This window comes from Myxine glutinosa, chromosome 3 (genome assembly GCF_964187855.1).
Source record: "Myxine glutinosa chromosome 3, kmMyxGlut1.1, whole genome shotgun sequence".
In the NCBI taxonomy this organism is placed as follows: domain Eukaryota; kingdom Metazoa; phylum Chordata; class Myxini; order Myxiniformes; family Myxinidae; genus Myxine; species Myxine glutinosa.
This window is the reverse complement of record NC_136263.1, coordinates 45,392,923-45,416,993: the sequence shown is the minus strand read 5'-3', so window position 1 is coordinate 45,416,993 and position 24,071 is coordinate 45,392,923. Positions and strand designations below refer to the sequence as shown.

The 24,071-nt window shown below is 51.4% G+C and overlaps 1 long non-coding RNA gene across 1 annotated transcript in view; it reads right to left on the bottom strand.

Moving 5' to 3' along the window:
* LOC144891115 (uncharacterized) overlaps positions 1-23,711 on the bottom strand; it is a 34,831-nt gene extending 11,120 nt beyond the window's left edge. Inside the window, exons 1-2 of the long non-coding RNA XR_013622709.1 lie at positions 23,532-23,711; positions 21,894-21,949 (exon numbers count right to left, since the gene is read on the bottom strand). This is a non-coding gene — a long non-coding RNA (uncharacterized LOC144891115). The remainder of the gene's footprint in view (positions 1-21,893; positions 21,950-23,531) is intronic.
* Between the last annotated feature and the right edge of the window lie 360 nt (positions 23,712-24,071).

Genomic DNA, 24,071 nt, shown 5'->3' with positions numbered 1-24,071 from the left:
AAAAAAAATCCACAATTTTAATATTATTGAGTGGTCAAACTTTAATTTGAAGAAAATTTGAGCATTTACCTCATGAGTCACCGTTCAACGAAGCACGCGTTTAATGACAACAATCTTAGTTGATCTCCCATCCTTCCTATTTTTTTTTTTCTTGTCGTGTAAAAAGATGGGGGGGGGGAGTAGTAAGGGAAACATATGAAAATCTGTTAACTAAATTGTTACCAAAAAATTTCTTCACCAATATGTTTGTAAAGGTGTGTAATAACATGTGTTAAAATGTTGAAGGTCAACTCCCGTGGGAAACCCAGAAAAAAAGCTGTTGAATTCGGGTACCGAAAAATTATTTTCGAGAATTTTTATTTTTTTTAATCGGCCCTTAAGTAACTTATGAGGGGTCAAATAAGGGTTTTTCATGATTCTGAGTTGATTGTTAACATTTATATTTCACCACAGACACTCCTTTGTGGAAAAATAATTTCTAAATATATCTCATTTTCTACTTTGCAGGACATGGAGTCTCGCAATATGGATGAAGACGTTACTCCACCTGTGCTCAATTGCTTCATCTGTGCACGCTCGGATACACCAGCTGAAAGGCTCATACAGGCAACTCCAAAGGGATACTCAACTTTATTGAAACAAGCAGAAACTGTCGAAATGTTACTGTTGTGGAACGTATGAAGGAGGCTCAAAAGGAAGGAAAACTGAGGTACCACCAGAAGTGTAAAAATGATCTGTACAACAACTTTGTTGCAACCACCAAGAAGTCAGCTCAAGCATCAAAGGCAGAGAAAGAGTCATCAAAGTTGAAGAGAAGACGCACTACTTGTGAGTTCAGTTCATCAACTGGCTGCAGTTCTAGAAGATCACAGTCAGTTGACCTCCTGTATAAGGATGTATGCATTCTTTGCAACCAACCAGCCCAGCTCTACAAAAATAATCCAGCACAAGCTAGAAAGAAATACAGAGTGCCAGATAATTTGACTGCAGATACACTGAAGGCAAGCTTGCTGAAGACAGCACGGAGTCGCGGGGATGACTGGGGCACTGAAGTCACTGGACGCCTGGAAGGGATCAACGACTTGGTAGCAGAAGAAACACTGTACCATTTGCGATGCAAACTTATGTTTGCGAGAGGTGACAGTTTGTCCAAGACTGATGAGGAAGGAAAAAGGAAGAGAGGACAGAGGAGTATTGATGAGGAGCGAGAGGCAGTTTTTATTGAATTCTGCGAATGGTTAGACTCAGAATTAGAGCATGGGGTAATGAACATGGACCAAGTCCATGAAAAGCTGCAGGAGTTTGGTCAGTCACCAGAGAAGAGCCTTTCTTATTCAAAGCATTGGCTAAAGATAAAACTTCTAGAGAAATACGAAGACACCTTGTATTTCACAACACAGGAAAGAAGGGCAGATGTACTCTGTCTCAAAGATGGCACCGACAATATTCTGCGAGAGCATCATGCTAATCTTGACCATGGAGATGAGAAGACTCAGATCATAAAGACGGCACTCAAGTTCATATCCAATGATATTGCCTTGATTGATTTAGGTCCAAAGTCATACCCCACCACACACAGTATGACTGACATCGATAGTCAGCTGACACTTGTTCCTGCAAGCCTTCAGATGTTCTTGAGACCGATTGTCAAGACAGACGAAAGAGTTGCCGTTTGGGGGCAGAATTTTATTAAGGCCTGTCGACCTCGGTCTGGAGTATTGCCACACCAAATGGGGCTTGCCATACAACTTGATCATAGATTTGGGTCAAAATGGATGCTCAACAAGTTCCACCGGCTGGGATACACTGAGTCTTACACGGAGACACAAAACTACAAATACTGCTTCCTTAATAGTAGGAGTGGAGATGATGTTCCAGATACTTCTGGCACTCTTGACACCATTGTGGAGGAAACCGATGAACAGATCAATGATGAGGTTGCGGTTGATGCTGCGCTTGAGGATCAATCAGTGATGACAGCCAAAGTGCCAGCCAGTGAAAGTGAATTGTCAAGTAATGATCAGGTGGTCTTTATGGAGGTTGGGGAAACAAACAATGCAGTCACTCAGTTTGTTGGAGACAATATAGATTTAAACATTGTCTCTATTCACGGAAACACTCCCTTTCACTCAATGGGTTGGATCGAAGTCACCTCTCCGGCACCACCTTTGCCAGATCCACAGACAACAGCAGCTTTCCCCCGGGTGAAGTTGAAGGCACTCGACAAAGCTAAGATCCTGAGAGGAACTGAAGTAAAGATTATTCCATTTACGAACAGGAAACAGATAGGAACGAACGCGATCATGTTTCTCCCCCTCGCTGAGCTTTCCTCCTCCCTGGCTCATGATCAGCCACTCCTCACTCCAGGTGATACACTCTGGGCAGCGGGGTGGGTGATCAAAGCCAACGATCCTGAGTTCCCACACTCCAACTGGAATGGCTGGATGAAGAGAATCCATGCTAATGATGCAAAGCAGAGCACATAGATCGAGTTCCTCCCAGTTATTGAAGGAGACCCTAATGACCTCAACACCATCTTCACCACTCTGAAAGAGTGCATACGGCGCGCTGGGGTCGCTATAGTGACCTTTGATCTTCCGATTTGGCTGAAGGCTGTGAATATAATAAAGCAGGCAAATCTACCCGTCATTCCAAGGTTGGGGTCACGTGCATCTCGGCCTGTGGAGTCTGTAATGGCATTACATGCAGAAACTGCAGTCATGATGTTGTTGAGTCTGAAGAAGACATAGACAATGACTGTTGAAACTTCTGACATTGTGAATGAGAAATAACTCTTGAGTATTATCACGTATGTGAAATAAAAGCTACTTTGTGTGTAAATGTAAAAGTGAAAATATAAATGTTAACAATCAACTCAGAATCATGAAAAACCCTTAATTGACCCCTCATAAGTTACTTAAGGGCCGATTAAAAAAAATTAAAAATTCTCGAAAATAATTTTTCGGTACCCCAATTCAACAGCTTTTTTTCTGGGTTTCCCACGGGAGTTGAACTTCAACATTTTAACACATGTTATTACACACCTTTACAAACATATTGGTGAAGAAATTTTTTGGTAACAATTTAGTTAACAGATTTGTGAAATATCTCATAAAATGCCCTTACTAGAGAGAGAGAGGGAGAGAGAGAGAGAGAGAGAGAGAGAGAGAGAGAGAGATCCCAATGCGATCCAAATGGACAGACCAGGAGACAAACCTCACACAACCAGTAGCCGGGAGCGACAGAGCATCCGTGTCCTTCCCAGCCGTGTTCCTTTCTGAATGCACCATGTAACACGTCACCATGTTCACTGTTGGAGGAATGTTTGTGAACGCATTACATCATAACACTTTTCAGATATGTTTTCCTTGATGAACTTGGGGACTTGTGAGCCACTCCAGAGGTGTTGAAAAAAAGGCCGATCGTAATGGGCAGGTGCTCCATCTTGGAGGTGCTCCATCTTGGAGGTGCGCCATCTTGCAGGCACGCAATGTTGCAGGTTATTCATCTTGCAGGTCATCCATCTTGCAGGTGCTCCATCTTGTAGGTTCTCCATCTTACAGATGCTCCATTTGTATGAAGCTTTGGAGTTGCAAGCTTTCTGGGGCTACAGCGGTGATCAGTTCACTCATTTACCCCCGGGTCGAGCTGTAACCCCCCCCCCCCCCCCCCAAATTTGGAGAGAGAGAGGGGGAGAGAGAGAGAGAGAGAGAGAGAGAGAGCGAGGGGGAGAGAGAGGGAGAGAGAGAGAGAGAGAGAGAGAAACATTCGACATTTGTCCCCGTTTGTTGCCAGGAAAACATTGTTCACAGTGAAAAACCCAAAAAAACAATTCAAGGCGATGGCTGTACAAGTTTAAAATGGGAGACAAGATAAATCATAAATTCATTGCAAGATAACCATCAGCCAGTTGACATAAGGATGCCTTGACACACCACCGTTGTGAGAACACTGTGCAATCATTCGATTGAAACTCGAGATTTACACGCGATGTGACAAAGGCTTTGAAGAGGTGAACAGCATCATCAGCAGAATTACAGGCATTTTGCATCCTGTGTTTTCTCGACAAGTATATGGCAAGTTTTGCTTCAGAAGACAAATAGTTGGCTAAAAGGCACTCATCTTTACACAGGCGGGAAGTGGTGAAACCGAAGATAAAAACACAATGCGTAAAAATTAGGCCAAGCCCCCGGACCACACGCGATAAAACTGTAAAAAGGGGTGCCAACCGAGGACAATCAACAAAAATGTGAGAAATGGTTTCCGTCGCACCGCAAAACGGACATAATTCCGTGTTATCGGAACATATGCGATGCGATAAAACATTTGATGGTAAAATGTAGTGCGCCAGCCGCCATTGTAAGTCTCCGGAGCGCTTGGCGATGGGGGCCTTGTACATAGTAAGCCAATTGATGGTGGTGAAAGGAGTGGTCCGGAACATTCTCCCCCAGTGCGCTTGCGGTTCTGCGGGTCTATCATGAACAAGGGTTAAAACACACAAAGCATAAACACAAGATTTCTCCATCAAATGAAAAGAGGTGAAGCCCTGAAAATGAAGTAGAAGTCTAGGAAAGAGAAATTCGGATAAAGAAGGGCTAGCTTCCGCCTGTGGGGCCCATTTTAGCCCGGTTCCCTTGAAAAAACGCAGGATCACAGAAAAGATCCTTCCTATGACTCGAATGGATCGAACTCCGGTGGCTACAGCAATGTCAGCAGCTGGCTTCCATTTGTAAGGAAAAGGGGTTCTGAGATGTTTAACCTTGATGCATCCAACGTCGATAAACTTTTGCATAAAAGCACGGTTACTGCAGACCCCTTCAAATATGGGGTTTAGAAAGATGGGCTCGTTTAAAAACAGCTCAAGAGAATAGTTCCTGTTGTCATGGCGAACAGGAACCGCTTGCCATGCCTTCAGCATACTCCTATAGAATAGAGGAACTGGTGTTACATCAACTTTCGTGGTGTCTATAAGGAACAGTTCTTGGTCGTAGTTGAGTTTCCCTGCTTGCTGAAGCAGGCAGTGAGCCGACGCTTTCCACGAGACGTCGGTGTACAGCAGCCTACGAAGTGAAAGGAGGCGAAAAGCCATCACTTTGCTAGAAACAGCAATCAGTCCATGTCCTCCTTGAGCAGCAGGCAGGCTGAGCACACCAGGTCGAAGCCAGTGCTTACCTCCCCAAAAAAAGTCGATGAAAGTAGCTTGTAGCTTTTTGAGAACGGGATCTGGGGGCTGCAGTGCCATTAAAACATGCCAAAGCATTGATGCCGCAAGATTATTTATAACAAGGGTTCGGCCTCGATATGAAAGTTGACAGAGTAAACCCCTCCATTTCAGCAACCGTCTCTCAGTTTTGATTATAAGAGACTCCCAGTTTTTTAAAATAAAGTTTCCAGGGCCAAGAAAAACACCGAGATAAAGGATTCCATCCCTTGTCCATTCAAGTTGTTCGGGCAGAGTTGGAGGAATGGCTCCATTTTGTGGACCAAGGTAAAGAGCACTGCTCTTCTTCCAATTGACCTTTGCAGAACTTGCCAAACTAAATTCATGGACACATTGGACCAAGGCTGAGACATCTTCATCCGAATGAACGATTACGCAAAGATCGTCCGCATAAGCGATCACCTTAACTGGGTGCGCCGTTGGTTGCGGAAGGAAACCGAGAAGACGTGCACGCAAGCGAACAAGCAAAGGTTCAAGTGCGAGGGAGTACAGGAGGCCAGACAAAGGACATCCTTGGCGAATGCCTCTACTGGCCGGGAAAGGTGGACATAAAATATTGTTAACCTTGAGTAGACTAAAGATATTATTATACAGTAACTGTACGTGAGAGATAAAATTTTCTGGAAACCCAAACCCACGTAAAACCGAAAAAAGATAAAAGTGATCAATGGTGTCAAAGGCCTTTTCTTGGTCTAAAAAAACCAAACCAACATTTCTTTGTTTAAGATCACAGATATCAATTAAATCACGCACGCACGAGAGAGAGAGAGAGAGAGAGAGAGAGAGAGAGAGAGAGAGAGAGAGAGAGAGAGAGAGAGAGAGAGAGAGAGAGAGAGAGATGGATGGATGGATAGAGAGAGATAGATAGAGAGATAGAGATGACCTTTGTGTCCTTTTGTTATCAAAATAATACAAAAAAAAAAAGTATTGTATTTATATCTTTACACCAACCATAAATACATGAAAAAAGCAATGAAACGAAAAGGTTCCAGAAGTATTACGGCACACAATTTGCCAAAATAAACCATTAACTTTATACAACCTACAAAAAAAAAAACTACAAAAATATTACCAGTTGGTTCTCACGAACCTCACACAAGCCTTCATGACACCAGGTATTGGTGAATTCATCAAGATTTTTTGCATCCTTATAGAAACAAAACTCTAGTTTAAGTCTTGCTGACACGAGGGCATTGAAAAACAACATAACATTGCATTCCCCGGCAGGTTTATCGTTCAATTTCTCCCTTCTTGAGAGATATATTGCCAGCTTGGCTGTTGCGACAAGAAACCTCATTAACATATTTTCCTTGCTTGACTTGGCATTAAAGCCGAAAATAAAAGAACGCAACGAGAAAACAACATTCATTCTGTGTGCCACAAGATTAAACCACCGAAACAAAGGAACCAATCTCACACAATTAATGAAGGCGTGGAACACGTCCTCCGTACATATGCAGAATGGGCATCATGTGGATGTAGGAGAGAAATGGTTGATTAACTTATTAGAGGGTCTAATAAGAGTGTCTAATTAGAGGGTCTAATAAGAAACGTCCCCACCCTTTTTTTTTCTCTCATACCCTCTGTCTACCTTCTTGTAATCTTGGGGATTTTCCCCCTCCATTCCCCACCACTTTTTTTTTTCTCTCATGCCCGCCTGTCTACCTTCTTGTAATATTGGGGATTTCCCACCTGGATGGGCCGCCGCTTACTCTTCGCCACCCGGATGGGGCGCTGCTTAGACCCTTCGCCACCCGGATGGGGCGCTGCTTTGACCCTTTGCCACCTGGATGGGCCGCCACTTAGACCCTTCACCACCCGGATGGTTCACCACTTAGACCCTTCACCACCCGGATGGCTCACCACTTAGACCCTTCACCACCCGGATGGTTCACCACTAAGACCCTTCACCACACGGATGGCTCACCACTTAGACCCTTCACCACCCGAATGGCTCACCACTTAGACCCTTTAGACCACTAGACTTCAAGCATCATCCAGAACGCAGCTGCCCACGAAAGTCATGCATCATCCAGAATCACCTGTCCACGACAAGCCATGCAACATCCAGAACGCAACATGTCCACTACACGTCATGCATCATCCAGAACGCATCCATTCTGAACACACCATGCATCATCCAAAATGCAGCGCGTCCACTACACTTCAAGCATCATCCAGAAAGCAGCTCCTCCACTACATGTCATACATCATCCAGAATGCAGCTCCTCCAGTGGATCAGTGGATCAGTCTCCATTGGAGATCACCAGATCTTTTACTTACGAGCTTGCTGTACAAGGAGTTCCATACAGGTTCAGAGGTGGGTCCCACAGGCAACAGTCTCTTCCACCGGATTACTCCATTTGGCGGCGTATCCCCCAGCAGTAACTTGACACATGACTTGTATAGCTCTTTACTGCTAGTCTCTTGAAAGGGGCTTAACCCCATGCTAACCGGGGGTAAGTCTTCCAACTTGAAGTGCACCAGTAACCTAGGAAAACCCCACTCATCCTGCAATGGTTCGAGCTCGTGGGACCAGCATACTCTCAGCCGTACCCCTATTCGTATCACCTCTCTCAACACTTTTGCAGTCACTCTTTCGGACCGAATTCCTGCTAGCTCGACTACCTCTCGAGCTGATTTCCACCCGCAACCTGAAACTTGCCGGAGGTGCCATACTTTTGTGATGCCGGCAATTATAAAATGCTGGCAGAGGTCCCTACTTTTGGGTATGTTTGGGAAAAGCTGATTGCAGAACAAAGGCTCTTGTGCAAACATATGGATGTCGTAGTTGTCTTCTTGACGGCACACTGTGAGGTTCTGCCAAGCATTCAACACCCTCTGATAAAAAACAGGAAGAGGAGATGTGTCAACTTGTTGAAGCAGGACCAAGAAACATTCGCGGCCATATCCCAGCCCGCCAGCTTGCCGCAAAATGTGGGTGGCCAAAACATGGTTTGGTAATTGCTCTTTCACCAAAAGTTTTTGCACAGGGCATAGCCGAAAGGCCATTATACGGCTCCTGATGTCGACCATACTCTAGCCACCCTCGGCCAATGGACGGCATACAACGTTTGGCCGTAACCAGTGATGCCCTCCCCAAAATAACTTCAACAGTTGCCTTTGCACTTCCTTCACCAAGCCTTCTGGTGGTTGCAGGCAGATGAATCTGTGCCACAAAAAGGAGGCGACTAGGTTCTTGACTACCAAAACTCGGCCCTTATACGAAAGGTGAGGCAGGGCTCTCCTCCATCTACTCAATCTCTTTTTTACGCGTTCAGCAACACCTTCCCAGTTTTTCTGGCTGTACTGTGGGGATCCAAGGAACACTCCAAGATAGCGAACACCTTCATCCACCCACTTTAAACTTGCAGGAAGGTGTATTGGCGGGCCTTGGGCCATTCTAGATGCACTGTCCCTGACAGAGGGAACCCATAACGCTTTGCTCTTTTCCCAGTTGCACTTCAACGAGGAAGCTAAACCAAGCAAATGTAGGCACTTAGCAAGAGCTGCAATGTCGTTATTGTTTTAACAATAACTGCAACATCATCAGCATATGCCGATACGACAACTGGAGGATGATCAGGAGATATACTCATTCCAGAAACGTTATTCCTTAGTAACACGAGAAGTGATTCCATTACAAGGGTGAACAGTAAGCCGGAGACAGGGCAACCTTGCCTTACCCCCCTTTGAACCTGTATGGGAGAACAAAGCTCATTGTTCACCTTAACTAAACTGAATATATTGTTGTACAATAAAGCAATATAAGTTCTGAAATATCTCCAAATCCACAGGCTTCAAGCACATGATTCAAAAAGACATGATCGATGCTATCAAAAGCCTTTTCTAAATCAAGAAAAATTATACCAAAGTCATTCTGCACACAGTTGCCATCTATCAGATCTCGAATGAAAAATATGTTATCATACATAGATCTACCTGGGATACAATAACTCTGATCAGGGTGAACCAAATCGCAAATTACCCTTTTAATTCGATTCGCCAGAACTTTTGAAAGGATTTTATAATCAGTGCATAGTAGAGAGACCGGTCTCCAATTCTTCATTTGTCGCAAATCACCAGCCTTTGGAAGAAGGGACATCACCGCTCTTCTCAAACTTAAAGGCAATTCTCCATAAGTCAGTGATGATTCAAGAACATGCATCAGCTCTGGACCTAATAGTTCCCAAAATTCCACATAAAATTCAGCCGGCAGTCCATCGATTCCAGGGGCTCTTCCCGAGTCCATTCCAGCCAGGGCTTGCGTTAACTCCTCGAGCGTAATTGGCGAGTCCATATCCAGCCGCTGGGACTCGGTTAACGAGGATAGGTGAGAGGTTAAAAGTCTCATTGTTTCATCACAAACAACCTGTTTTGAAAACAGTTTGGAAAAGAAGTCTTGAACACATAACCGTCTGTCTCTGGGATTTACAACAGCTCCGCCAGGATTAATTACAGAAAAAATGTTCTTGGGTGCTTTATTGACAGAGTCCAGACGAAAAAAAGCTTTACTAGGGGTATCTAAAACCTTTAAGTTCTTAACCCTTAGTCTGAGCAACAACCCTGCTGCTTTCTCCTGGATTAACTCTCTCAACTGAGTCTTCTTTTCTAGTAATAACTGGAAGTTTCTTGCATTGTTATTTTTAGCAAGTTTACCTTCGAGCTGTACAATGTCAGCTTCCAAACAAGTCATTGTTACATTCTTAACATTTGTAATGTTTGCTCTAAACTGTTGACAAAACACCCGAATCTGGGCTTTCATATTGTCCCACCAAAGATTAATTGAAGAAAAAGAGGGCTTTCTTTGGATTTGATTAGCCCAGAAAACTTGGAAGGCTTCTTTAAATAGACCATCTTCTAGAAGACTGGTATTAAATTTCCAGTATGCACTTTTATTTATTGACTGAGGAAAAAGAAACCCCATGGTTACTAAATGATGGTCTGAGAATATTGACGGAAAATAATCCGGAGAGACGATAGCGTTTCTAAAAGGTGAGTTTATATACCATCGGTCGAGTCTCGCAAAGGACACTCTTCCTCTGGTGGAGCGGCTCCAGGTAAACTGAGGTTCATTGGGGAAAAGTACCCTCCATACATCTAGCAAACCAACCTGAGAAAGGAAAAGGGATAAATCAATACATGATTCGGGATGAGGTTCTGCCGAGTTCCTGTCCATTACAGGTTCAAAGGTACAGTTGAAATCACCCCCGATACACACACATTGGTTTAGATCAACTGTCTGCAGGTGATTAATCACAGACGCAAAGAAAGCTTTCCGTTCTGTGCTCTCACTTGGTGCGTACACATTGAATAATGTGAAATGGAAATTATTAACCACCAGTTCAAGAGAGCTGAATCGGCCTTTAACGATCTCCTGGAAGAGGATTGACTCAGGTACTAGCCCTGGTCGAAGTACGAAAGCAACACCTGCCGAAAAGGCAGACAGGTTGCTAAAAAAGCACTGTCCCCCAAAAACGCGACACCAATCATATTCTACGTTTTGGGTGATGTGCGTTTCCTGCAGTAAAAGTACATCGACATTTTTGCGCCGAAACAAACTTTGCACTTGAGCTTGGCGGTTGGGGTTTGCACCTCCACCGTTAACGTTCAAGGTGCCAAAGGTAATTTGCTTCATTCCTTATCAAAAGGCTTGATTGGGTGTTGCGAAATCTCAAGACCAGCTTTTGTAATAATTTTCCTGAGTCGGTGAAATTGTGACCTTGTTAGTGGAAATTCTTTGCCCTTTCTTGTTATTTCCTTTGCTGATTGAATAAATGAACTGAAATCAGGAAATGTATCCCTGATAACTACATTTCGCTGTCTATAGGTTTCATTCAGAAAGGAGAGTACGAGTTGAGGAGATATCATTGGCTGACTCAACTGAGACTGAGACAACTCGGGCACCTCGTCATCCTCATCAGATTCCGACAAGTCTGACAAGGTCCCTCCAGGATCGAGGATGTCGGCCTCCGTGGAAACAATGGGAATTGTCAGTATCTCTGGGGATTCGCTGGAGAGCTCCACTGTGCGATCCACGATGCCATGGTGATATTTGTGCTCGTCAGAAGTTGAAACCTCGGTTTCATCCTCTTGTGGAGCACAATCTACCGAATCAATGAGCGACTCGGTAACACAGTTTTGAATCTGCATCGGTAGAGCAGCACTGTGGAGGGATGAGTCAGTCACTGTCTGCTCGTTCACAGTGACTGATGTCAATGATCGTAACGGTTCGTTCGAGGGTTTATCAACGTATTCAGTGTTGCAACTTATTTCACCCATATAGCAATTTGCGTCCACAGAGTTTGTACACAAACTTTCAGACATATTATCCTCAATTGCAGCACCCGATTCACCATCCTTTTTTCCAAACCCGATGGAAGCATGAGGAACACATTGAGGTGTGTGTTCAGCTACACGGGCTTTCTCCAATACCACCTTTTTTGGATTACTGGTAGAAAAATTATCAACCGACGCCCTTCGTTTTTTCGAACCAATAATAGGATCCTCCTCCATTCCTTCACTACATGAGGGAATCGCCGCAAAGGTTGTGCGAGTTGGAGTCGCTTCGGTTTCTGTAACAGGAAGTGAAGTGCGATCGTTTTCAAGACTCGTCTCACTGCAGGAGGGAAGGGAACAGCAGGAACCGGTAAACTCCCAGGATTAACTCCAGTCGGTTTGATGGGAACACGAGTGTTCTTATCCTTTTTACAATCGGTGTCTCCGTGACCATTTTCCCCACATTTTGAACACGAAACCTTGGGACAGAAACGTTTAACGTGACCAAAGGCTCCACAGTGAAAGCACGTTAGTGAGGCTGACGAGGCGTACATTTGATACTACTCCCGATCGTCGGATTTTACTTTAAATGAAATATTTAACCCTGTATCATCACCACGATCGGGAAGTACCATGTAAACTTGGCGACGGAAGCTCATAACGTGTTTTATCCTATCGTCTAGGCTCTTCAGAGGGATCATGGACATTCTCGACACAGCTGTTCGATAACGAGAAAGGACTGACATCAGTTTGTCGTTTTATATAAATGGTGGTACTGTAGCGGCTACCGCTGGGTATACACAATCGCCTTGCACCTACCGAGGACGCGGAGCGATCACCATGCCGGGCTCGTCAGGGACGCCCGGGCATGCCCGCTCTCGACTTGCAAGGCCTCGTCCAGGACGCCCGGGCACGCCCCCTCTCGCCTTTCCCGGGCAAACGCTCTGGGATAATGTGTATATATATTGCTGCCCGATAAACGGGCTTTTCAGAGTACCTGAGTTGATTTGACACAATAAAGAAACTCGGACGAATTCCAGTTTTTTGTCGCGTCCATTCTTCCGATTTACATTGGAGCATAGCTCCTACATTGGTGACCCGACATGGACACGGCAGTTGCCCTCAAACTGCCTACCTTCTGGGAGGCTCACGCGGCGGTTTGGTTCGCCCAGGCGGACTCCCTGTTCACCCTGCGAGGCATCACGGCCGGCGACACCCGCTTCCACCATGTGATAGCAGCACTCGGCTCAGCCACCGCGGCCCGTGCCCTGAGCCTCCTCGAGAGCCCGCCAGCCGCTGACAAATACGACGCGATTAAAAAGCTCCTCGACGCTTTCGCCCTCTCATCGGCGGAACACGCACGGCGCCTGCTCGACCTGCCCGAGCTCGGCGAAGCGCGCCCGTCCGAGCGAATGGACTACATGCTTTCGCTGCTCGGCGAGCACTCTCCGGCATTCCTGTTCCGGGAGCTTTTCCTCCGTCAGATGCCCAGCCAGGTACGCCTCGCCCTGGCAAGCACGACGATCACGGATCCCCGCGCCCTCGCCAGGGAAGCCGACAAGATCTCCGCGGCAGGCCAACGCATTGGAGCAGCGACCTGGAGCCCACCGCCGTCCGAAGCAACGCCCATGGCACCCGGCACGGTCGACGACCGAACTGCCGACACAATTGGTGGCCGCTATGCCGCGCCGACCACCTCCAGCACGACGACCGGGGCCTCCACCTGACCAGGCTTGGTGTTATTATCATGCCAGGTTCGGACAGAAGGCCCGGACATGCCAACCCCCGTGCACCTTCGGCAAGCCGGGAAACGGCCGGGCCGGCGATCATTACCAGCCATGAGCGCCGGCCACATGGGCAACTTACTTTACATCAGGGACAAAGCCTCTGGACAGCGCTTCCTGTGTGACACCGGCGCCCAACTGAGCGTCATACCCGCCTCCGATCAGGACAGGCAGTACGCGGTTTGCGGCCCCTCCTTGGTTGCGGCCAACGGATCGGCCATCCGCACCTTCGGTCCGCGCAACGTCACCCTCTGCTTCGACGGCCAACGCTTTAATTGGACTTTTGTAACCGCAAGCATGCCCATGGCTCTGCTGGGCGCCGACTTCCTCTGCGCACACGGACTGCTGGTGGACGTCCAACGGCGTTGCCTCATCAACGCCGAGACCTTCAGCTCCCTGGTATGCACATTGAGCAGCTCCGCTCCGACCGAGCTGGCATGCGCCCTCCCGGCGGCGAACGAGTTTGCTCGCCTGCTCACGGAGTTCCCGGCCCTCACGCGGCTGATGTTTTCGGCCGTCGCAGTACGACATGGGATCGAGCACCACATACCAACCACGGGCCCGCCGGTCTACGCCAGAGCCCGCCGCCTCGACCCAGCCACGCTCGCCGTGGCCAGAGCCGAGTTTGACACTTTGGAACACCTCGGCATCGTGCGGCGCTCCGATAGCGCGTGGGCTTCGCCACTACACATCGTCCCAAAACCAGGGGGCGGCTGACGCCCATGTGGCAACTACCGCCGCCTTAACGACGCTACCACCCCCGACAGGTATCCGATCCCGCACATCCAAGACTTCTCCGCCCGTTTGGCAGGACGGGTAATTTTTTCAAAGATCGATTTAATACGGGGATACCACCAGGTACCTGTCAGGGCGGCCGACGTCCCAAAAACGGCCGTCATCACGCCGTTCGGCTTATTCGAATTCCTGCGAATGCTGTTTGGCCTCAAGAACGCGGCTCAGGCGTTCCAGCGCTTGATGGACGGCGTGCTGCGCGACCTGCCGTTCCTCTTCGTTTACCTGGACGATATCCTCGTCGCCAGCACGTCCCGGGCCGAGCACCTCCTCCACCTCCGAACACTGTTCGGGCGCCTCAGCGAGCACGGCCTCATCGTCAACCCGGCCAAATGCCACTTCGGCACGACGGCCGTTGATTTTTTGGGCCACCACATCACCAAGAACGGGGCCGTGCCGCTGCCAACCAAGGTCGAGGCCATCACCACGTTTCTGCATCCCCGCTCCATAAAGGCCCTGCAGGAATTCCTGGGAATGGTGAATTTCTATCACCGCTTCGTGCCCCGCGCTGTTCAACTCAAGCGGCCCCTCTATGAAGCCCTCCGGGGCAAGCCGGCCAAGCACGACGTCGTCTGGTCCACAGCAATGGACGCGGCCTTTAAAAGCTCAAAGCGGGCCCTCGCCGACGCAACACTGCTCGCTCACCCGGTGCTCAACGCTCCCATCGCCCTCACCACGGATGCCTCCGACTACGTGGTGGGCGCCGTACATGAGCAATGGGTGAACGGGGTTTGGCAGCCACTCGCTTTTTTCAGCCGGCAACTCCGGCCGAACGAGCTCAAATATAGCACGTTTGACCGTGAGCTCCTCGGTCTACACCTGGCCGTTCGCCATTTCCGCCACCTCCTGGAGGGCCGACCCTTCACGGCGTTCGTCGACCACAAGCCGTTGGTTTATGCAATGGCCAAGGTCACGGAGCCGTGGTCGGCCCGCCAACAGTGCCACCTCTCCGCCGTGTCGGAGTTTACCACGGACATCCGGCACGTCGCCGGCAAAGACAACGCCGTGGCCGACTGCCTTTCTCGGGCCAGCGCGAACGCGGTCCACCTCGGCGTGGACTTCGCGCTTATGGTGGCGGACCAAACCACCGACAGGACACGGGCCTCCGCCTGGCTGACATCCCCTTCGCGGACACTGTCCTGCTCTGCGTCGTCTCCCAAGGCCAGCCTCGCCCCATCGTGCCCATTACCTGGCAACGCCGCATCTTCGCCTCCCTCCACGGCCTTTCCCACTCGGGCCGGAAAGCTTCCCAGAAGCTGGTGTCAGCGCGATTCGTCTGGCACGGCCTTCGACGGGACGTCCGCGATTGGACCAGCACCTGCACAGCCTGCCAACAGGCCAAGGTCCACCGACACACCCAGGCCCCGCTGGCACCTTTCACCATGCCCGAACGACGTTTCGACCACGTCAACGTGGACCTGGTGGGCCCCCTCCCCCCATCATGGGGTTTCACACACCTGCTCACCATGGTGGACAGGACCACCAGGTGGCCGGAGGCCGTTCCCCTCGTCTCCACCACCACCGCTGACGTGGCGCAGGCTTTCATCCCCACCTGGGTCGCCCGCTTTGGCGCACCGGCAGACATCTCGTCGGACCACGGACCGCAGTTCACCTCCGAGCTGTGGGGCGCGGTCGCCCGCAACCTGGGGGTCAAGCTCCACTGTACTACGGCCTACCACCCCCAAGCCAACGGGTTGTGCGAGCGATTCCACCGCTCCATGAAGGCCGCGCTCATGGCCGGCCTTCAGGACGGCGGTTGGGCCGACCGGCTGCCGTGGGTCCTTTTGGGCCTCTGCACGGCCCCCAAGGAGGACCTCCGGGCGTCCAACGCCGAGCTTGTCTACGGCCAGGCGCTACGCGTCCCGGGCGAATTCGTGCCCGATGCTACCAGTCCCTGGTCCGCAACTCACCAGCGCTCGGACCTCCAGGAGACCGCCCGACGGTTTGCCCCCATGCCAACGTCCCACCACGGTGACCCCCAGTCCTACGTCCCCCCAGCGCTTCGCACAGCGGAGTACGTTTTTGTGCGTCATGACGCACATCGGGGACCACTCCGGCCGCCGTACGACGGGCCCTTCCGGGTCCTACGACGGGACGACAAGTCGTTCGTCATCGACATCGGCGATTGCGGTGGACCACCTCAAGCCGGCGCACGTGGACATCGACAAACCGCCACGGTTGGCCCTTCCGCCGCGGTGAGGCCGCCCCCCGTCCACGGTGCCCCCCACTCGACCGCCCACCACCACACCGGACCCCCCCCACGACCCGCCAGGGGTCGCTTCGGCCGGGTCATCAGGACCCCCCTTAAATTGACCCTGCCGGTGCAAGTCCATTCTGGTGGGACGTGTGTAGCGGCTACCGCTGGGTATACACAATCGCCTTGCACCTACCGAGGACGCGGAGCGATCACCATGCCGGGCTCGTCCGGGACGCCCGGGCATGCCCGCTCTCGACTTGCCAGGCCTCGTCTGGGACGCCCGGGCATGCCCGCTCTCGACTTGCCAGGCCTCGTCCAGGACGCCCGGGCACGCCCCCTCTCGCCTTTCCCGGGCAAACGCTCCGGGATAATGTGTATATATATTGCTGCCTGATAAACGGGCTTTTCAGAGTACTGAAGGAGCTGGGGCTCCCACGTCGATCGGAAGAATGGACGCGACAAAAAGCTGGAATTCATCCGAGTTGCTTTAATCAAACCAAACACTCAGGCACTCTGAAAAGCCCGTTTATCGGGCAGCAATATATATACATATTATCCCGGAGCGTTTGCCCAGGAAAGGCGAGAGGGGGCGTGGCCCAGCGTCCTGGCTGCGGCCTGGCAAGTTGAGCGCAGGCCTGCCCGGGCGTCCTGGACGAGCCCGGCATGGTGATCGCTCCGCGTCCTTGATAGGTGCAAGGCGATTGTGAAAACCCAGCGGTAGCCGCTACACACGTCCCCCCAGAATCGACTTGCACCGGCAGGGTCAATTTGAGGGGGGTCCTGATGACCCGGCCGAAGCGACCCCTGGCGGTTCGTGGGAGGGGGTCCGGTGTGGTGGTGGGCGGTCGAGTGGGGGGCACCGTGGCCGGGGGGCGGCCTCGCCGCGGCGGAAGAGCCACCCGTGGTGGGTGGTCGACGTCCACGTGCGCCGGCTTGAGGCGGTCCACCGCAATCCGGTCCGACCTGCCGCCGATGTCGATGACGAACGACCTGTCGTCCCGTCGCAGCACCCGGAAGGGCCCGTCGTACGGCGGCCGGAGTGGCCCCCGATGTGCGTCGTGACGCACAAAAACATACTCCGCTGTGCGAAGTGCTGGGGGGACGTAGAACTGGGGGTCACCGTGGTGGGATGTTGGCACGGGGGCAAACTGTCGGGCGGCCTCCTGGAGGTCCGAGCGCTGGTGAGCTGCGGACCAGGGACTGGTAGCGTCGGGCACGAATTCGCCCAGGACGCATAGCGCCTGGCCATAGACAAGCTCGGCGGTGGATGCCTGGAGGTCCTCCTTGGGGGCCGTGCGGAGGCCCAAAAGGACCCACGGCAGCCGGTCGGCCCAACCGCCGTCTTGAAGGCCGGCCATGAGCGCGGCCTTCATGGAGCGGTGGAATCGCTCGCACAACCCGTTTGCTTGGGGGTGGTAGGCCGTAGTACGGTGGAGCTTGACCCCCAGGTTGCGGGCGACCGCGCCCCACAGCTCGGAGGCGAACTGTGGTCCGCGGTCTGACGAGATGTCCGCCGGTGCGCCGAAGCGGGCGACCCAGGTGGCGATGAAAGCCTGCGCCACGTCGGCGGTGGTGGTGGAGACGAGGGGAACGGCCTCCGGCCACCTGGTGGTCCTGTCCACCATGGTGAGCAGGTGTGTGAACCCCCCGTGACGGGGGGAGGGGGCCCACCAGATCCACGTTGACGTGGTCGAAACGTCGTTCGGGCACGGTGAAAGGTGCCAGCGGGGCCTGGGTGTGTCGGTGGACCTTGGCCCGTTGACAGGCCGTGCAGGTGCTGGTCCAATCGCGGACGTCCCGACGAAGGCCGTGCCAGACGAATCGCGCCGACACCAGCTTCTGGGAAGCTTTCCGGCCCGGGTGGGAAAGGCCGTGGAGGGAGGCGAAGATGCGGCGTTGCCAGGTGACGGGCACGATGGGGCGAGGCTGGCCTTGGGAGACGTCGCAGAGCAGGACAGTGTCCGCGAAGGGGATGTCGGCCAGGCGGAGGCCCGTCTCCGCCGCCCGGAGGGCTTGCACCGTGGTGTCGGTGGTTTGGTCCGCCGCCATAAGCGCAAAGTCCACGCCCAGGTGGGACCGCGTTTGAGCTGGCCCGGGAAAGACAGTCGGCCACGGCGGTGTTTTTGCCGGCGACGTGCCGGATGTCCGTGGTAAACTCCGACACGGCGGAGAGGTGGCGCTGTTGGTGGGCCGACCACGGCTCCGTGACCTTGGCCATGGCGTAAACCAATGGCTTGTGGTCGACGAACGCCGTGAAAGGTCGGCCCTCCAGGAGGTGGCGGAAATGGCGGACGGCCAGGTGTAGACCGAGGAGCTCCCGGTCAAACGTGCTGTATTTGAGCTCGTTCGGCCGGAGCTGCCGGCTGAAAAAAGCGAGTGGCTGCCAAACCCCGTTCACCCATTGCTCATGTACGGCGCCCACCGCGTAGTCGGAGGCATCCGTGGTGAGGGCGATGGGAGCGTTGAGCACCGGGTGAGCGAGCAGTGTTGCGTCGGCGAGGGCCCGCTTTGAGCTTTGGAAGGCCGCATCCATTGCTGCGGACCAGGCAATGTCGTGCTTGGCCGGCTTGCCCCGGAGGGCTTCGTAGAGGGGCCGCATGAGTTGAGCAGCGCGGGGCACGAAGCGGTGATAAAAATTCACCATTCCCAGGAATTCCTGCAGGGCCTTTATGGTGCGGGGACGCGGGAACGTGGTGATGGCCTCGACCTTGGTTGGCAGCGGCACGGCCCCGTTCTTGGTGATGTGGTGGCCCAAAAAATCAATGGCCGTCGTGCCGAAGTGGCATTTGGCCGGGTTGACGATGAGGCCGTGCTCGCTGAGGCGCCCGAACAGTGTTCGGAGGTGGAGGAGGTGCTCGGCCCGGGACGTGCTGGCGACGAGGATGTCGTCCAGGTAATCGAAAAGGAACGGCAGGTCACGCAGCACGCCGTCCATCAAGCGCTGGAATGCCTGACCCGCGTTCTTGAGACCAAACGGCATCCGCAAGAATTCGAATAAGCCGAACGGCGTGATGACTGCCGTTTTAGGGACGTCGGCCGCCCTGACAGGTACCTGGTGATATCCCCGTATGAGATCAATTTTCGAAAAAATGACCCGTCCCGCCAGACGGGCGTAGAAGTCTTGGATATGCGGGATCGGGTACCTGTCGGGGGTGGTAGCGTCATTGAGACGGCGGTAGTCGCCATACGGGCGCCATCCACCCCCCGGCTTTGGCACGATGTGCAGTGGCGAGGCCCACGCGCTATCGGAGCGCCGCACGATGCCGAGGTGCTCCAACACGTCGAATTCGGCCTTCGCCACGGCGAGCTTGGCTGGGTCGAGGCGGCGGGCCCTGGCGTAGACCGGTGGGCCCGTGGTTGGTATGTGGTGCTCGATCCCATGCCGTACTGCGACGGCCGAAAACGTCGGCCGCGTGAGGGCCGGGAACTCCGTGAGCAGGCGAGCAAACTCGTTCGCCGCCGGGACGGCGCATGCCAGCTCGGTCGGCGCGGAGCTGCTCAATGTGCATACCAGGGAGCTGAAGGTTTCGGCGTTGATTAAACGACGCCGTTGGACGTCCACCAGCAGTCCGTGTGCGCAGAGGAAGTCGGCGCCTAGCAGAGCCATGGGCACGTTTGCGGTTACAAACGTCCAAGCAAAGCGTTGGCCGCCGAAGCAGAGGGTGACGTTGCGCGGGCCGAAGGTGCGGATGGTCGATCCGTTGGCCGCAACCAAGGAGGGGCCACAAACCGTGGATTGCCTGTCCTGGTCAGAGGCGGGTATGACGCTCAGTTGGGCGCCGGTGTCGCACAGGAAGCGCCGTCCAGACGCTTTATCCATGATGAACAGTAAGTTGCCCATGTGGCCGGCGCTCATGGCTGGTAATGAACGCCGGCCCGGCCGTTTCCCGGCCTGCGGAAGGTGCACGGGGGTCGGCATGTCCGGGCCTTCTGTCCGAACCTGGCATGATAGTAACACCACGCTTGGTCAGGTGGAGGCCCCGGTCGTCGTGCTGGAGGTGGTCGGCTCGGTGTAGCGGCCGCCAATTGCGTCGGCAGTTCGGTCGTCGACCGTGCCGGGTGCTCGGGCACCATGGGTGTTGCGTCGGACGGCGGTGGGTCCCATGTCGCCGCTGCGATGCGCTGTCCTGCGGCGGAGATCTTGTCGGCTTCTCTGGCAAGGGCCCGGGGATCTGTGATCATCGTGCTTGCCAGGGCGAGGTGTACCGGGTTAGGCAGCTGACGGAGGAACAGCTCCCGGAACAGGAATGCCGGAGAGTGCTCGCCGAGCAGTGAAAGCATGTAGTCCATTCGCTCGGAAGGGCGCGTGTCGCCGAGCTCGGGCAGGTCGAGCAGGCGCCGTGCGCGTTCCGCCGATGGGAGGGCGAAAGCGTCGAGGAGAAGCTTCTTAATCGCGCCGTATTTGTCAGCGGCTGGCGGGCTCTCGAGGAGGCTCAGGGCGCGGGCCGCGGTGGCCGAACCGAGCGCTGCTACCACATGGTGGAAGCCGGTGTCGTCGGCCGTGATGCCTCGCAGGGCGAACAGGGAATCCGCCTGTGCGAACCAAACCGCCGCGTGAGCCTCCCAGAAGGTAGGCAATTTAAGGGCGACTGCCGTGTCCATGTCGGTAGGTCACCAATGAAGGAGCTGGGGCTCCCACGTCGATCGGAAGAATGGACGCGACAAAAAGCTGGAATTCATCCGAGTTGCTTTAATCAAACCAAACACTCAGGCACTCTGAAAAGCCCGTTTATCGGGCAGCAATATATATACATATTATCCCGGAGCGTTTGCCCAGGAAAGGCGAGAGGGGGCGTGGCCCAGCGTCCTGGCTGCGGCCTGGCAAGTTGAGGGCGAGCCTGCCCGGGCGTCCTGGACGAGCCCGGCATGGTGATCGCTCCGCGTCCTTGATAGGTGCAAGGCGATTGTGAAAACCCAGCGGTAGCCGCTACAGTACCCGAGTTGATTTGACACAACAAAGAAACTCGGACGAATTCCAGCTTTTTGTCGCGTCCATTCTTCCGATTTACGTTGGAGCATAGCTCCTACAGTACGTTTGATATGACGATTTTCATCGCTGGAGTATCCATGGGGGACGCTAACATAAAAACACCACTCTCTGTGGTTAAACCTGCACTCACGACGTCGTGAACAAAGTTTTCTTCGGACACGAAAATAACAACTTTTTGATTCATTCGTGAGGCAGCTCGGACATGTTCGCACCCGATTATTTTCCCCACTGCGAGTACCACATCCTCAGTGAGGACTTCTTCTGGTGGAACACACACAAATGCATGCTTCCTCGTTAGGCTATCGAACGCCTCTAACCGAGAGCGTGCATTCGCCATACCAGCGAATTTAACACTCCCCACTTGTCCGAACCGGACAAGAAGGTATCAAACCTAAATAATCGAACTAAAGTAAGTAATAAACGTGCATTATAAGCACAAAAATGGCTTACAAAGCGCCGTCAAAGCCAGTAGGCCACACCCAAAATGGGCCCGCTCTCAATCCTCTCTCTCTCGAAGACAAAGGTGTAGAACGGATGAAAACAAAATGCCAAAGTACACAGGATGGAAAGGAGAGGGAGGGGGGGGGTCAGGGGAGGGCAGGAGAGGAGGAAATCTCACAACGGACTCACTACAACACAGAGCAGTTGCTCACAGCCGCCATGACGCCACGCCCAACACGAACGGCCTGCAGGGGGCGAGAGAGAGAGAGAGAGAAAGAGAGAGAGAAGAGAGAGAGAGAGAGAGAGAGAGAGAGAGAGAGAGAGAGAGAGAGAGAGAGAGAAAGAGAGAGAGAGAGAGAGAGAGAGAGATAAAAGTTTTATGTCATTTTCAAAAGGCACACTGGCAGATGGCTGAGTGATGATTCATGACACATGACGACAAGGACACAAGCCACCCTTTGTCGCACCCCCAGATATTCCATCTCGCACCCCAGGTTGGGAACCCCTACATTAATCGAATAATTAAATAATTAATCGATTAATTAATCAATAAATAAAAAAATACCCTTTACAGCCAAATCACCTGGTCATTGTCATGTCCACATATCAGCTTCCTAGCTCAAAAGGTGCCTGAGATATTGCCCAGATGAGAAAGGAAATGTATATGTGCTTTATTAATCGCTAATAATTAAATAACTCATCAATTAATTGATTAATCAAAAAACAAAACAAGAAGACGTCATGTGGAGCACGATACTTGCAAAATCCGCCCCCCCCCCCCCCCTAAAAGTTTCCATTGATACAGCAAATTGTCCATTTCATGAAGATTAAAATTTACGATATTGATCAAAGCTCGGGTCAACAGGATGAAACGTGACGATTTTTCAGATGAAAAATGATGATTTTAGAAGTTTGACCTTGAGTTGACCTTTGACCTTTTGACCTCAAAAGTAGTTGGTTTCCCAATTCAGTGACACAATTTGCAAATGCTGTTCAATTTTCAAGTAAATCGGATGGAAATTGACGGTTTTTCAGATGTAAAGTGATGATTGTGGAAGTTTGACCTTGAGTTGACCTTTGACCTTTTGACCTCAAAAATAGTATGTTTCCCAATTTAGTGACTCGATATGCAGATGCTGTTCAATTTTCAAGTCAATCGGTTGAAAATTGATGGCTTTTCAGATGAAAATTAATGATTTTGGAAGTTTGACCTAGAGTTGACCTTTGACCTTTTGACCCCAAATAGTTGGTTTTCCTATGTAGTGACACAATTTGCAAATGCTGTTCAATTTTCAAGTAAATTGGATGAAAATTGATGGTTTTTCATATGTAAAGTGATGATTGTGGAAGTTTGACCTTGAGTTGACCTTTTGACCTCAAATAGTATGTTTCCCAATTTAGTGACTCAATATACAAATGCTATTCAATTTTCGAGTCAATCGGATTAAAAATGGCGATTTTAGAAATTTGACCTCCAGATGACCTTTGACCTCAAAATCAACAGGCTTCTCAATTGGGACGACCTATACAACTTGGTGAAGTTTCGTGACGAGTGCGCCGAGCGGTTTTATTGCACCGGTGTGAATCACGGTTGTGCTGCGTGATTTATGGGCCTAATTAAAGTCAAATTCGGTTCGGACTATGCTGGGCCAATGGGGGAACGACGTACACGAACACGTTGAAAGGAAACGAAATGTACACTTTTATTTATTATTCACAGAACAAGGACGAGAGGCAGGCTTATCAATTCTTACCTATCTAAATTCCAACAGGCACCTTGCACACACACACACACACGGGGGATGAATCGCACAGATTAACTTGTACCGAGCAATGTGCAGCCGCGGACTTAGGTTCACCAGGTTCGGCGCGCAGCTCCGAGGCCGTTCAGGACGAACGACAATCCAGGTCGAATGAACGATTCAATGCAGGCGACGACCTTAGCTCAAGCACCAGCACGAGGAAGGACGAACCAGCACGTCGGGCAGCCAGCTTGAAGTACCATGAAGAGAGAGAGAGACTTTTGACTTTTTAGACTTTTTATTACAAAAATATAAAAATACAAGCCAGTCGGTGAAGATACTATTCAATACAGGCACAATAATCAAAAAAAAAAAAAAAAAAAAAAAAATACAGAAAAGAAAAAGAGATAATGACAGGAAATCAAAACAGTACAATGAACTAGAAAAGAAAAACAACAACAGAAAAACCGACCACACACTGATTCAATCCCAACAAACCTACAAATATATTGTAACGATTTTGAGAAGTGTGTAACGAATTTGAGAAGTGTAACGGTTTTTGAGAAGTGTAACAATTTTGGAGGAAGTGTAACGAATGTGAAAACGTTACAATGTGAACGTTACA